General features: G+C 39.6%; 1 protein-coding gene across 1 annotated transcript in view; it reads left to right on the top strand.

Annotated features, from left to right (window-relative positions):
• The window catches only part of MAPRE2 (microtubule associated protein RP/EB family member 2), a 161,715-nt gene that overhangs the window by 20,620 nt on the left and 126,557 nt on the right, over positions 1–14,538 (top strand). The window contains exon 2 of the mRNA XM_082416217.1: positions 5,989–6,050. The gene's annotated coding sequence lies outside the window, so the exon portion shown is untranslated. The remainder of the gene's footprint in view (positions 1–5,988; positions 6,051–14,538) is intronic.

The following is a 14,538-nucleotide window of genomic DNA, read 5'->3' as shown; positions in this document are numbered from 1 at the left end:
TTAGAGTTTGAAAAGATTTCCGCACAAGTTAGACAATGATTATCCATATTTTGAGGGAGATCTTAGCAGCCCTCTTGCCATTGCCAAAGTCTTATTTAGATTTCATATTACCCTTTTTACACTTTTAACATGTTACTGCGTTCCTTCTTTGGGTGGTCAAAGGAATAACAAACTACAGACAGGACACGTGTGAAGCAGGGTTCCAGTTTTCAGTATGATCTGAGCAATAAACTCGAACCCTGGACTCTAAGTGAATCTGATACCATTCACTGTGCTGCTTTCCTGCTTCATGAACATTCTGCTACATTTCATTATCAATAATACTTATGAGCAAAGGAGCCGTTCTTCTATTCCAACTACTCTATTTTCAAGGATATCTATTTAAAATGGATAAAAGGATAAGTGAAAAATAGTTATCAAAAATATTTCACAGAAGTACAGTGAATGTGGTATTTCTCATATGTAGTTTGTCTCATGTCATTTTAAAAAATTTCTTTTATACATTAACACTATGACTATTCTAGAATAGAAAGGTCAATCTGTCTACTTCTATAGGTAGTAGCAGATGGATCAAGGAGTATTCTAGAAGAGAGAGTTAGGCCCAGTTTGTGTGAAAAGAACTGAATTTTTATTTAATTATAAAATAGTCTCTTGGGATTCTCTTTTATTTTTATAGAAGCCCAAATCACACGACCATAAGAAGTTTATAACATCATTAGCATTCTTAATATATCCCACCAAAATCCCTTTATCAGCCAGCTACAATTTTTCAAAAGCCCTTTTATATACAATATGGGTCATTTGTAGTCTGCCTTTCTTAAGGCAAGGAATGCGTTGTACCGTATCCAATACCCAAGATTCGGTGCAGTTTGACATTTTCTTGCCAGATAACCTCATTTGGGTTTGGTTTCCCTGGTGTGTGCTCAGCTCTTTGCTTCCCAGCAGTCATGCCTCTGGTCCCCTGAGGGAGTTGAACTGGGCAGGCTCTTGGCCTCCCTCCGGTGCCTCTGAGAAGGCCCTGAGCCCAACTGGAGACCCCTAATTGAGGCAGTGGTTGGTGGAGGGCACTCTGGAAGGCTGACATCAAGTAGGATCTGTCTAAGGAGTCATCCTCTGTGACTTCTGCTGACAAGCTGCTTACAAGCTGCTTTATTCCTAGAAAGCTGTGGACCTCCCACACTAAAGATTGTGATCTACAACTGGAGTGTTTCAGTATCTCCAAGCTGCTGCGGGGAGACTGGACTTCAAGATACAGCTCATTCTGAAGATCCAAAGATAGCTGAGTCAACTCCTGGGAGGAAAACCTAGGTTCAGATCCCAGCAGCGTTCTCTTCTCCGAAAAGCTAGGAGCAGCTGGCAGGAGGCTGTAATTCCTGGCTCTTTGCAAGGAGAATGCTTTCACCTTGCATTGAGCAGACACCTTATTGGCTAGATACGTAGCATTGAAAAAAGAACTCTTCCTTTCAATGGTATGGCATGATTGGCAATATTTTTACAACTCTTTTTTCATTCTGATGTATCTGTTATATGCCTGCGGTTTTATGGCCAGACAAGGAAGCAGCCTTTGGGGGCGATTTTGGAGCTAGGACAGAAGTTCTGCTGTGCCCCACATATGGGATGCCAGAATTCTGAGTTTGTTCAAAGAAAGAGGATTTGAAATTTCCAGAGGCTGAGGGAAAACAAAATGTGCTTTGTTAAAAGAGTCCGACCATGTTATGACTCTTATCCTAACAAAGCTATTTGGTCTTTTCAGGGAAAACAAATGCAACAGACAGGCCAGGAGGAGGCAGCTAACTTATGGCTGTTCATTTCTGAGGGGCTTCCTAGCGCTCAAAATGGGAAAAGTCAATGGGATCTCTCCTAAGGTGAAGGGAAAGTCCACCAGCTCCTCTTCGTGGGGTGATTACAGTTAGACCCTTATTTAGTGTGTGGCCCAAGTTAGAATAGAGAACACCTGCCTTGTCATCAATGAACCACAAAGGATGAAATTCTATTCCTGTGCCAATAAGATGTGGGAATTTTGGAAATTTATGGAAAGCATGAACTCGAAAGTATAAGAGATGGTTTCCAAAATGCAGAGTGTTTCACACTGCCATTTAGAAGTCACTTCTGGTTTTGGGTGTGTGTATTTGTGTCAGTATTTTGAATTTTAAGATTGGGAAGGTAAATGTAGGAGCAAGAGGGGATAACAGCAGAGAAAATTCCAAGACAGGCAAGACTGAACAGCGAATGCTTGGCAGTGGGTTCTGAATGCTAAAGTTGTGGGTGAGAGATTATTTTTCTCGGATCTGCGCATATGGGACAAATTCCTGACCCAACTGGCCCACTGCCTTGGGGCTTTTGTTCTTCTCTGAAAAGGTTAAAAAAAAAAAGAAGAAAAAGAAAGGAGGTATCTTGCTCAATTCTAGTTGCTGTCCAATCTCCTGATTTTTTTTTTAAGTTAAACTTTTTAATTTGAGACAATTGTACGTTAACATGTAGTTGTAAGAAACAATACAGAGAGACCTCTGTACCCTCTGCTCAGTTTCCCCCTCAATGGTAACATCTGGAAGTTCTATGTACAGGGTCACAACCAGGTAATTGACATTGATACATGTTCAAGGTACAGAATGTTTCTGTCACCACAAAGGTACCTAGTGTTGCCCTTTTATAATCACACCCTCTTCCCTCCAGCCCTCACTCCCTCCTCAACCCCTGGCAACCACTAGTCTCTGCTCCCTTTCTGTAGTTTTCTAATTTCAAGAATGTTAGCTAAATGGAATCATACAGTATCTAACCTATGGATTGGCTTTTTTCACTCAGCGTAATTCTCTGGAGATTGATCCAGGGTTTTGCAGGTATCAATAGTTCTTTTTTTTATTGATTAGTAGCATTCCATTGTATGGATGTACTGGTTTGTTTAACCATTAACCTGTGAAAGGACATCAGTGTTGTCTCAATTTTGGCTACTATGAATAAATCTGCTTATAAAGAGAATTTTTAACTTTTCTGGGAAAATGCCAAGAGTACCATTGGTGGGTTGTATGGTAGTTGCATGTTTCGTTTTTGGTTTTGTTTTGTTTTGTTTTTTACAACAGTCAAATGTTTTCTAGGGTAGCTGAACCATTTTATATTCTCACAAGCAATATATGAATGGTCTAGTTTCTTCTCATCCTCACCAGAATTTTCGATTGTTACTAGTCCTTATTTTGGCCCTTCTGATAAATGTCTAGTGATATCTCATTATGGTTTTATTTTTTTCACTTACCTAATGGCTAATGATGTTGAATATCATTTCATCTGCTATCTGTATATCCTCCTCAGTGAAATGTCTGTCAGTGTCTTTTGCCCATTTCCTAATTGTTTGGTTTTTTAGATGATTTTTGAGGGTTCTTAACTTATTCTAGATGCTTGTCCTTTGTCACATATGTGGTCTGCAAATATTTTCTCCTAGTTATACCTTATATTTACACCTGATGGACAACAGTTCTTAATTTTGATGAAGTCCAATTTATCAATTTTTCCCTTGTATGGATTGTGTTTTTTGTTGTCAAAAACTTAAAAACTTAAAACTCTTTGTCAGGCCCTAGATCCCAAAGCTTTTCTCCTGTTTTAATTTTTTTCTAAAAGTTTCATAGTTCTGCATTTTACATTTACATAGTGATCTGTTTTGAGTTCATCGTTTTAAAAAGTGTGAAACTTAGAGACAATAACTGCTCTGCTTATGCCAGGCAGCACAGAAAAAACTGTTTGCCTTCCCTGCCATCCCCACCAGTGGGGACCCTAGACCTCCACCCTCACAAGGCCGTGCATTATTGAGCACCTACCACATCCCAGGAGTAGACCAAGAGCTCTCCAGGTGTTTTGAATCAATGTCAGAGGCCTGGCTTTTAACGTGGTGTTGTGTGGACAAAACAGCAGAGTCTGTCAGACTTAATTAGAACTTGTTAGTCGAGCTGCATGATATTGGGAAACTGCTCCACTGCTCTGAGCCTCAGTTTTTTCATTTGTAATAAGATGGTTTTGAGTATTAAATTAGATAAAATATGTCAAATGACTTGTGCAGGGGTATTCAATAAATGGTCTCATTCTTCTCCAAACTGATCCATCGCAGCTGTTGAGAATGTTAGCAACGGGCTCTTGTTGTCAGAACAGAAAAGACCAGTTGTATACAGCTGGTCCTGAATTTTCTAAGGGCTAATTATCTGGTTTACAGATAAACTAGGAACCTTATACTCTTGCTTCCTAGTTTGGTAGCCAACACTTCGCCTAGTAATGTAGCTACTGGTACTAGTTAAATAAAGAGGGCAAATGAAAATTTTATTCTGATTCAGTTAAAATATCTCAAAGATGGGAGGACTTAGGAAAAGAAACTGACATGGATGGGAACAGATGTTTTTAAACCTGACTTTTTTTAGTTTTATCAACTCATTAAATTATGGGAAAAATGTGAAACACTCATAAAATTACATTCTGTAAAATATGTGAAGAAATTCTACCTGTTCTATCTGAAGGGAAAAAATTGTCAGCTTATCTGAGGTCAGTTCTTGAAACCATTCATGTTAAATTTTCTGATTTTTATACAAGCCAAATTCTATGAATTACTTTTGAACTCCCTTATTGAATGGTATAACATTGAAAATTCAGCTATCACCTTTGTTTATTCTCTCAGCACTTACATTTTGTTGTTTGCATTTTTTTCCTTTCATCATCTCCTCTTTCCCTTATTAAAAAAAAAAAAAAATATATATATATATATATATATATATATATATATATATATATATAAAATGCCTCCCTCTTCCCTTTCTTAAAATCTTTCTCCCAGTGGCATCTCCAGAACTATGTCTGGGATTAATCACATTGTGTTGGATCTGCCACAAATACTTTATTTTTATACAATTGATGTTAAACTAAACAAGCAACAAAGGCATTTCTGAAATGGCCATATACAGAAAACACAGAAGAGCAATGTGCAGGGTGAGGGCTTAGGTGGCAGGTGGAGAGGGGTCATTTCTAGTCTGTTTCTTGGGTGTGGTGGGAAGACCACTAAGGCTCACACACATCTGCATCTCAGGTCCTTTTTAGGAGCAACTGCTTGAGCCAGAAGCAGCCTCCCCAGTTACCATCCACCCCACCCCCAACCTGGGCCCCTCAAAACCCACAACTCACACACATGTCTCAACCTCTGGAATTGGATCTGTCCTTCATCAATTTATTGTCTTATCATTTAGTCAGAGCATGTTTTGAAGATAAATAGCAAATTCATATAAAGAAAGTAAATAATTCCTTGATGGTGTATATATTTGGAAGTTTGATCCTGGCAATGCTTGTCCTATTAAAATTAAGCACATCTTTTTAAAAATATTTATTTATTTATTTGGTTGCGCTGGGTCTTAGTTGCGGCATGCAGGCTCCTTAGTTGCGGTACGTGGGCTCCTTAGTTGCAGCATGCATGTGGGATCAAGTTCCCTGACCAGGCATCAAACCCAGGCCCCCCACCTTGGGAGCACGGAGTCTTAACCACTGTGTCACCAGGGAAGTCCCTAAACACATCTTTTAACTAGAAGAATAAGCCTGTGTTGATACTAGATATAAAGTCTGCAGATTAACCCAAGTTGGGGGAAGTCAATACTTTAATTGACGCTGGCATTTGATACCTCACTGGGGGCATTGGTTCCTTGGGTTATCTGCTAACACGTGATTCTCATCACATGAGGCTATGGGGGGGAGGGTAAAAAAATTCTCTTCATAGGACTGACATTATCTAAATACTCTCAAACTATGATTAATCAACCCAATAATTGATATAATAATGTAGCTGACAACCCTATTGCTTGGCTGAGTTACTCTCTCATATGATAAAGTCAACTGAATTTGGATGTGTGCTTTTTAATTTTCTCTTCCATTGCTGGCCACACCCAATGAACTAAATAACCCTTTGCTCTGATGTTTTCAGCACAGTAAATGCTTTTTTTCTTTTTTTTCTTTTCATTTTTATGATCCCAGTATCCTGTTTCTCAGAGGAACATTTCATCTCGACAGCCAGGGAGAGAGCCTGGATGCTCAAGGTAAGATTTCAACATAAATTATGTTGCATGACTCCCTGTTTACAGATTAAATTGGAGTGCGTATTATTAATGCCTTTGTAACAAATTTATTTTCAAAATTCCATTATACAGTTAAAGCGAGTATTCAAGTAAACATGCTTCATTAAAACATTGTTTTTCAAACTACATTCCATTTCCCGTGTGTACTAAGGGCTAATTAACTGTTATCCGCAATTCCTCTAAAAATGCTCCAGCCAGTTAAAGTTTAACTTTGGAGATCTTATTGGTGAGAAGTGAAGTGAGAGAATTTTAAGATATAGTCAAATGACCTCATGACATTTCTAATTATGAAGAAGGGATTATTTGTTAAAAATCCAGGCAACTGCTCTGTTGCCTTTACAGTAGAGGTGGGCGCCTTAAAGGAGATGAAAGCTCAGAAAGCCTCATTTTTTCAGTTTGGGATTTGTGTTTGAGACTCAATCATTTGACCTTCTGTTGTTTCCCGCTGGTGCGCCATCTAATATTCCAGGAGCTCACTAGAACAAAGGAACAATTAACTGAAATTCCACCAGATGGCAATATTCGGAAAGCCATCCTGTGAGGTTTCAAAGCTATGAGCTATTTATTGTTCACACAGAGAATAGTCTCACAAAGTGTAAAGTCCTAGATTTCATTAAGGATGCTCTAAACATCTTTTGTTTTACTTTTTGCCCACAGCATCGAAATTTTTACTAGGGGGAAAATAAGTGTGTGGGGGGTATGTGTTGTTTTCTTTTGTTTATCATTCTGGAAGGATAAAATTAGAAACTTCATTCTTCAATAATTCTCCAAACAGTATTGGTGAGTCTTAAAAGCTCAGATCAATGGGTAATATGCCATATTTGTCTTGGAGTCTCTTTGTGATAAATGCTATGATTGATGGTCATTTTTAAATGAATTGTTTGAGAAGAGAAACCGAAAATTCTTAAGAGTAGAGTTTTAAGGAGTTGCCTAGTTATTAAACCAAGTGAAATTTACAGGTACAAAATTCTTATTTGTAATGATTTGAAATAATTAAGGTTTATTTAAATAGGATGAGTAAACTTTGCCCCTTTTGCTCTAATGAAAGTAGAGATGTTGTATGTACCCTAAGTGGTGCCCAAAGAGCTGCCCTCTTCAACAATCAGAACTGGCCCTAGGACACAGCTGGGATAGAGGGAAGGAAGTAGAAAGGCATCTGAGGGCGATTGAAATAGGAAGAACCAATAAGAGGAGCCACCTGAGCTTTCCATGTGCACATAAAAGCAGTCCCTGAACAGAACCCTCCAACACTGTTGATGGGAATGTAAGTGGCTGCACTATGGAAAACAGTATGAAGTTTCCTCAGAAAACTAAAAACAGAATTACCATATGATCCAGCAATCCCACTCCTGGGCATATATCCAGACAAAACTATAATTCAAAAAGATACATGACCCCCTAGGTTCATAGCAGCACTGTTCACAATAGCCAGGACACGGAGACAACCTAAATGTCCATCGTCAGATGAATGGATAAAGAAGATGTAGTATGTATTATATTTACAATGGAATACTACTCAGCCATAAAAAGAATGAAATAATGCCATTTGCAGCAACATGGATGCAACTAGAGATTATCATATAAGTGAAGTAAGTCAGAAAGAGAAAGATGAATACCATATGATATCACTTATATGTGGAATCTAAAATATGACACAAATTAACCTATCTACGAAACAGAAATAGACTCATGGATATAGAGAACAGACTTGTGGTTGCCAAGGGGGAGGCGGTTGGGGGAGGGATAGAGTGGGAGGTTGGGATTAGCAGATGTAAGCTATTATATACAGAATGGATAAACAAGGTCCTACTATATAGCATGAGAAACTATATTCAATATCCTATGATGAACCATAATGCAAAAGAATATTTTTTAAAAAGAATGTGTATATATATATATATATGTATAATTGAATCATTTTGATATACAACAGAAATTAACACAACATTGTAAATCAACTATACTTCATTAAAAAAAAAAAAAAAGCAGTCCCTGGACAGGCACTGAGTGCCCTTTGAAACCCACTCATGTGCCCTAGAAGGGAGCCTATATATCTGGTGTCCAGGACAGTCCTAGTTAACGTCTGTTGTCCTGGAATATCATTTAGTTACCACCCCCTTTCACCCTCAAAATTCTGTTTGGATAATAAGGTATAATTTATCTTCCAAGCTGGCATGTTTGAAGAAAAAGTAATAGAAAAAGATGGCCTGATATCTAAATTGGGCATCTGTGTATAAACCTCCTTATATATATGGGGCTACGGGACAAATTCTTTTTCTGTAAAGAGCCACATAGTAAATAGTTTTCTGCTTTGTCGGTCGTACAGTCTCTGTCACAGCTATTCAATTCATTGTAGCGTGAAAACATATAAACGTAAATGAATGGGTTTGGCTGGCTTCCAATAAAACTTTATTTATAAAAAACAGGCAGCCAGCAGCATTTGGCTGGCAGGGTTTACAGCCTTGTCTGAGATAATAGACAGTAAGGAAATAGGAGAGGGTGGAGAACCAAGAAGACAGCCGTCCTTCATTCTTCTCCCTTCTCTTCATATCCCTTCTGGGTTGCAGCCTCCTCATTTAACCCTCTCGGAAACTAGTATTAATAGTTTCCTTGAGAGAGCAATTTTATCATCAGTTGTGTGGTTCCCAAGATTCCTTTGCTGAGTCTAACTGCTTGCTTCTCATCCAAATCTGTTCCCACACCTGCACACCACGCCTGTGCTTTGTACCTCATGACACAGAATAGCATCCCTACTCGGGTATCACTTGAGTCCTAGTGTCAAATACTGCAGCGATAGCTATTAACAGACATTGTAATTTATGCTTTGGTCCTCACTGAATAACTGTCTATAGGAAATACAGCCACATTAAGGAAACTTTTATGTTGATTCTACCAGAATTTGTATTATAAAAATAATAAATGTAAAGGAAACTTTAGGGGAAAAAAAATCGCCCATAACAATACCATCCCAAAATAACTATTTTTCTTTCTTTTTTTTTTTTCATATTTGCTATTCCCTTAAGTATTCCTGTTTTTCTGTAGTGGATAACATAGCACATGTGAATTTTGTGTTTTATTTGACATTAATCACAAGCATCTTTCATGAGTCATCAGAACAATCATTAGAATAGTATTATGTTGTATCAATGTGCCATAAAATATCTTCTAATTTTTCACTAAAAAACGCTATACTAAATTTTTTGTAGACTTTGTTATTGTTTTAGTTGGTTTAGTTTAGTTGTTTGTTTTTTCTTTGGTTTTGTTTATTTCCTTAGGACAAAATCCCAGAAGTAAGATTATTATCCAAGGATATGACCATTTGTATGACTTTTAATCTAGTTTACCACATCTTTTTTTTTTTAATTTATTTATTTTTAATTTATTTTATTTTTGGCTGCGTTGGGTCTTTGTTGCTGTGCGCAGGCTTTCTCTAGTTGCGGTGAGCGGGGGCTACTCTTCATTGCGGTGTGTGGGCTTCTCATTGCAGTGGCTTCTCTTGTTGCAGAGCACGGGCTCTAGGTGCGCGGGCTTCAGTAGTTGTGGCGTGGGGGCTCTAGAGCACAGGCTCAGTAGTTGTGGCCCACGGGCTTAGTTGCTCCGTGGCATGTGGGATCTTTCCGGACCAGGGCTCGATCCTGTGTCCCCCTGGCATTGGCAGGTGGATTCCCAACCACTGTATCACCAGGGAAGCCCCCCACATCTTTTCTTAAAAGGTTTGGAGTACTTTACAAGTGTTTGCAGTTTGAGGGTATTAGGCTCACCACAACTTTGTGAGAAGTAGCACTTAATTTATTCAATAATATTTATTGAATGTCTTCTATATGTAAAGAACTATGCCAGTTACTTTGTGTGTGTGTGTGTGTGTGTGTGTGTGTATGTAAACATACATGTATCAATATATAAACTATGTGCTCCTTCCACAAACATTTATTGAGTGCCTACTATGAACTGTGTATTGTAGGATTTTAATGGTGATCAGAAGATAGCTTCTGTCTGAGTTTGACCTTACTGGGGAGCTATGATACCTACATAAATAACTGTAATAAAATACACAAGATGAGACACACCATAGGAGAAATACAGTTAAAATATGAAGGCATTTGGGAGGGGTGAGGGGAGGTAGAGATGGCATCTGAGCCAAACTTTGAATGTAAATTGGATTGGGATGCTTGGAGGTGGTGAGATTTGCCCTTCATTCCATAAGCATGTCCTGATTGCCAACTACATGCCAAATCCTGTGCTACAAGCTCAGGATATAAAGGGGAACAGACAGAGCTCTTAAAGCTTACTCTCTAGTGGAGTAGACAGCCTTTAAAAAAAAAATTGTAAGTGTGATCGGTGGGATGGCTTATCTAGCAGAGGATACATGGAGCTAGGGATGAAACACGGTTTTCTTTGAAGAGGAGCTTTGCCCTGGCTCCTCTTTTGGCACTGTCTTCATCATCAGTTATTGGGTCAGAATCTGTGGGAGATCTGCTTCTGGAAGTTTGAAGGTTACTCTAGTTGTACTGACCAACATTCCAATTAAAATTGGCCTACATTTACAGCTGGTTCCCCCAGTGGGCATATTCACTGAGAATGCACAGAGCCTAAGGCTGGGATCAGCAAGACCTACATCCTGGCCCTCACCAGCTGATGACTGAAGCAAAGCACTAAGAAGTACAGGGTTTCATGGGTGTTTTGTTTTCTAACAGCTGGAAGGAACCTCAGTAATAATCTAATCCAACTCACTCATCTGACAGATGCACGTTCTTGTGTGAAGAGAGTTGGGTGGCTAGCCTAGTGTCAGACATTTGGTGACAAAGCCATGGCACCAGAACCCTGGCTTCTGATTCTCACATGCTCTTGTTCCGTATTCACTGCTGTAATTTTTTCTGCCTCATCTATACCACCGAAGTAAAAAGAACTAAAAAGTGTTAGCCTAAGCATTCCTTGTGCCTGTAGAAGCAATATGTGTTTTACGCCTCTCGGACCACAGCAAAAAATAATTTTAAAGTAAATATTTTTAATTTTAAAAGTAATGAATAGTGGTAGAAAGAGAGGGAAACTTGGAACAAATTCCTGCATCAGCCATTTACCTCCCTTAGATTCTGGGCAAATAACTTGACCTCACTGAGTTTTTACATCTTGAGTTTGTTGTGAGAATAATTGGCAGTAACGTTAAGTGTTGGATACATTATGGGCACTCAGCAAATGTTTATTTTCTTTCTCCTTACCTCCTGGAGCTACAGGTTCTTGACAGATTTCTTTTTGTTTATTAATGAGGTGACCTTGTAAGACTCATGAGAATTAAATGATGGAGAGAAAGTATATTCATAAAAGTATCTGGTGCACAGCTTAATGTTCTCATTTCTGAATTTCACTGGAATACAGTTAAGTAGAGATTTAAAGGTTTTTATTCATGGTTCTTTATCCTTTTCTTCAATAGCTTATTTTATATGGTCTGTGAACATGTTGGTGAGACTTAAGAATTCATTCCTTTTCTCCATGATTTACTTCAAAATGATTTGTCAAAGAGAGAAAGATGATTAAATGAAGAAAATATGGCTAAATATTAACTGCAGAAGATAGCTGGTGGGTATGGTGTACATTATGCTGTTATACAATTTTTTCTACTTTTCTGGATGTTTGAAATGTCCCAGGCCAAATTATTTTTGGAGGATTACATATTAAATATGAAGCTTCTACCATGGCCCCATCACCATGCAAGGTGCCGAGGGTATGTTTTGGGAAAGAAAGTCAGGGTCTCAACCCTGATGGAGCTATGGCCAACCATAGTGGACACTAATAAAACAGGCAACTTCCTCTACAGGGTGCTAACGGCTATGGTAGGAGATCCCATGGCATCCTGTGATCCTCCTAGCAGTGACAGCAAAGCCACGACTGGTGCAGGGAGGTCAGACGGGGCTTCCAAGAGGCAGTGACATCTCATCTAAGACCCAAAGAAAACGGAGGAGCTAGCAGGTGTTGGGGAGAGGGGGACCGCAGGGAATGAGGGATTGTTTGGGGAGAAAGGGTAGCATCTTCAAAGACCTGGAAAGAAGATAAGAGAAGCATATGGCCTTTTAGCAAAATTGAAAGACATTCAGTAATGAGCTGCAGCATCAAGGTAGTAGATCAGGAAGGGCCTTGTGAGGCCAGTGAAGAACTTTGGGTTGTATCCTGAAAGTGACGGTTGAGGTGTTTTAAGTAGAGAAGTAAAACTTCTATCATTTTTATCTTAGGATGGTCACTCTGGCAGCTGTATGGAAAGTGATCGGGAGGGGATGAGATTAGAAGTGGAGACACAAAGTGGAGGATGGTGATGGGCATCTGAATTAGCTGATGGTGGCAGCTGGGGTAGAGAGAAGTAGGTGGGTTTGAGTATTGTTTAGAAAGCAAAATAGACAGCATGGGTAAGGGAGAGGTCAAGGTCTAATTCAGTCATTCAACATGTGTATTGAGTGTATTGAGTGCTTGCTATGTGGTAAGCCTATTTCAGTGCTGAGAAGAAAAAGTCAGGTAAGGGCTATAGGGAATACAGGGTGTGTATAGAGGGGACTAATGGAGAGGGGTCTTTCGCCAAAGCACTCATTATCCTTCGGGACCCCCTTCAGGGATGTCAAAGTAAGAAGCAGTCACCTGGCAACCGTGGAGTTCAGTGGGCTTCCCTGGGAGCTCCGCCAATGGCAGTGCTGTGGTTTGCAGAGGATGGTGCCCAGGTGCCTGATATAAGTAAGTGGGAGCTCTAGTGGTATTTACTGAGATAGGAAACACAGGGTTGAGGGAACACTGAAAGTGCGATGGCAAGAATCAGAAACTCGGTATTAAATATGTCGAGTTGAGGGTGCCCATGACATCCAAGAGTATGTATATAGAGATTTGGGATCTGAATCCCAAAAGAGGGAAAAATGAACCACAAGTATGGTTTTGGGAGTCACTAGCATGTAAGCAGTAAGCTGTGAATCTAGGTAAAACTGTCCAAGGAGAACAGAACCTTGAAGATCACCAATATTTAAGGGGTAGATAATAGCAGCATTATTCACAATAGCCAAAGGCAACCAAGGCGCCCATCGACAGATGAATGGATAAACCAAATATGGTTTATACATACAGTGGAATATTAGTCAGCCTTAAAAAAGGAAGGTAATTCTGCTACATGCTACAACATGGATGAACCTTGAGGACATTATGTTAGGTGAAACGTCAGTCACAAAAAAACGAGTACTGTATGATTCCACTTATATGAGGTACCTAGAGTAGCCAAATCCATAGAGACGGAAAGTAGCATGGTGGCTGACAGGGGCTGGGAGAGGGAGATATGGAGAGTTATTGTTTAATGGGTATAGAGTTCCAGTTTTGTGAGATGAAAAGAGTTTTGGAGATGGATGCTAATGATGGTTGCACAACAGTGAAAGTACTTCATACTTCACTGAACTCTACACTTAAGTGGTTAAAATGGTAAGTTCTATATTATATGAATTCTACTACAGTGAGAGAGAGAGACTGATAATGATTAGCCAGAAACATGGGAAAAAGACCAGCTGTATATGCTCTCATGGAAGCCAAGGGAAAATAGCATTTCAAGACTGAGCAAAAAGCCAAGGATTGATAAACCCAAATGTTCCACAGAGGTTAAGTAAGATAATGACTAAAAGTGCCTATTGGTTTAGCAACCAAAAGGTTGTTAGTGATCTTGGTGATGACGATTTCAATCTCGTGGTCAAAGTGGAACCCAGCATGGAAGTTGAGGAGTGAGGGGGAAATGGAGGCGTGGAGAGGGCAGCTTTAAATAAGCCCTGAGATACTCGGCTATAAGAATGAGGAGAGAGAGGGGGACCTGTAAGGAAGAAGAGTCGATTCAAGGTGGAAGAGACTTGATCAGTTCAAATACTGCTGGGAAGAAGCCAGTAGAAGCGGTGTGTTGGGGTCTGGTAGAAGGTTACAGAGCAGGAGGCAACTGGCCAGGATACACCTCTCCATTGCAACAAGCAAGAAACAGAATAAGATGACTACCGTGCAGGTAAATGTGTAGGTTTGGGGGCAGGAAACTTAAATTCTTGTCTAATGGCTTCAATTACCCTCTGAAGTCAAGGACAAGGCCATCTGCTGAGGGAGGGAAGGTGGAAAGGTCAGAGATCTAAAGAAGCTGAAAAAGTTTCGAAATTGCTGGTTTGTGAATAATGACAGAGTGCTGAGTAGGGAAGCAGAAGGATGATCTGGAAGCATTGACACCCGCTCAGGTGTGGAGGGCATGAATTTATAGTTGTGCTGATCTTCTAGGCAGGGTGCCTCTTCCCCCCGCCCCCCCAGCAGGGTTCAACAGTTCAAACAAGGCATATGTACGTGAGTAGATGAAAACTTTATAAGGGTTCCTTTTTGGGGAAACATGAAATGGATCTCAAGGACAATATGTTTACTTTCAAGTGGGCAAATGCTTTATTCTTTCTTTTCAAAATGTTGCACGAGC

The sequence above is a fragment of the Balaenoptera physalus genome, assembly GCF_965194825.1.
Source record: "Balaenoptera physalus genome assembly, chromosome: 12".
Taxonomy (NCBI): Eukaryota; Metazoa; Chordata; class Mammalia; order Artiodactyla; family Balaenopteridae; genus Balaenoptera; species Balaenoptera physalus.
The sequence above is the reverse complement of the archived record's forward strand: the minus strand, read 5'-3'. Positions and strand labels throughout refer to the sequence as shown.